Consider the following 2,074-nt stretch of genomic DNA (forward strand, 5'->3'; position numbering starts at 1 on the left):
CAACAGATGGTTAGGAGTCAAGGCCTCCAAATCATTAGGATCAGTAGAGGCTTTGGTTATTGGTCTACTGTTCACAATAGCCTCTGCCTCACAAAGAACTGTACAAAGGCCTTCTTCGTCCAAATTCTGCACTTTCAAAATGGAATTTAACACCTTCCTGACAGACCTTATGAGACATTCCCAAACACTGCCATGATGGGAACCAGCAGGGGGATGAAAAATCCACTTTATGCCCTTTTGCAGCAGCATCTCATGAATCTGTGCCTGATTCCATCCTTCCACTGCCTCTTTCAACTCACATTCACCACCCACAAAGTTCACAGAGCACACTTCTTCCAGTGTAACATCCTGGTCCAGTATTATGTCATTTCCTCTGGGAATATTCCTGTCCTGTTGCTGTCGGTTGCCACCAAACATGAACCCAAAGTCACCAAAGAAACTGGAGAAGATATCACTGTGAGAGCTGTGGTGACCCTCTTTGAGCCTGTACTCTCCATACATGTCATACTGTTTCCTTTTCTCCTTATCGGAGAGGACCTCATAGGCTGCCCCCAAGTCTGCGAACTTGTCCAGGGCTTGCGGGTCGTCTTGGTTTCTGTCGGGGTGTAACTGCAAAGCCAGCTTTCTGTAGGCCTTCTTGATGTCCCTGATTAATGCACTCTTGTATTCATTTGCATCAACAGCATCAACTAAATTGGCCATTTTAATCTCTGGATCATTCGAAGAGATCTTCCCAAAATCAAGGTTCACTGGCCAATTAATTTCTGGTTCAGCAAGAAACTTTGGCCCTGACAACCAGGAATCATCCTTTATAAACATCCGTTTAAGGCTCATAGCTCGCTGTTCTACAGCCTTCCTATTATTTGGCATGTTTACCTGATTGCACCTAAAAGGTAAACCAATGGTGTAATGACCATCAACCAACTTAACAGAGTCCATCACTGACTTCATAAACTGCTGATCTTCTCTAGACAAAGCAAACTGCTCATCCTGAATACATTCTGGAAAATCAGCCTTCATTTGACGTTCCCACAGCTCATCCAATCTTGCCACGGAAATCCTATTGACACTCACATCAAAAATGTCAGTCTTACGATCCTCTCTGAGAGGACCAGTCACCGTCCAACCCAGCATAGTTTTTACTGCATAGGGACCTCCATCCTGACTTCTAACAACCTCCCATGGCTCTAAAGCCTTGGGCACATTGGTCCCCATCAACAGGTCTACCCCGGAATGTATCTTAATAGAGCGCAAATGTGGCCATTTATCGAGATCTTCCTGTCGGGGAATATTACGTTGATGAACAGGCATGCTTTTCTGAGTAAATAAGTCAGGCAAGTCACAGTAGTGATCTAAATCCAAACCAGCTACTTCCAAATCTGAAACAACATAACTACTGACCATTTTCTCCTGACCCATTGTCCGCAAAAAAAATGCCAGTTTTCCTTCCTGAAAGATTCAGTCTATTCATGAGCCCTTCAGTACAAAATGAAGCTGAGCTCCCAGGATCTAGAAAAGCATAGGTTATCAGTGACTGATTACCTTTCTTGGCCTTCACTCTAACTGGTATTACGGATAGAGCACTATTTTGCTCACCGGCCCCAGTAACACCACTGCTTTGCACCGCACATGAAGGACCTTCATCTGGTGGTTCTCCCCCTCCTATAGTTTGCACTGCAACACCTTCCCTCTGCTTGGAGTGGCTATGTAAGAGTGTGGGGTGTTTCTGATTACAGACTTTACACAAGAGACGTTTCCTACAGTCCTTGCTTCTGTGCCCAATGCGCAGACAACCAAAACACACACCAATAAGATGGATGAGCTCATGTCGCTAACCTGGTCACAGAGGGAGTACCGGCAATGTAGCATCATGATGCTAACGGAGTCGTGGCTAACATCGCTAACTCCGGACACAAGCGTGACACTACCGGGATTCCAGCTGCTGCGAGCGGACAGGACCAGAGACAGCGGTAAGAGGAAAGGAGGGGGACTGGCAGTTTTTGTGAACGACAGATGGTGTAACCCTGGGCACATCACTGTAAAAGAGCAACTCTGCAGCAGAGACATTGAGCTG

The sequence above is a fragment of the Rhamphochromis sp. 'chilingali' genome, assembly GCF_963969265.1.
Source record: "Rhamphochromis sp. 'chilingali' genome assembly, chromosome: 7".
NCBI classification, from domain to species: Eukaryota; Metazoa; Chordata; class Actinopteri; order Cichliformes; family Cichlidae; genus Rhamphochromis; species Rhamphochromis sp. 'chilingali'.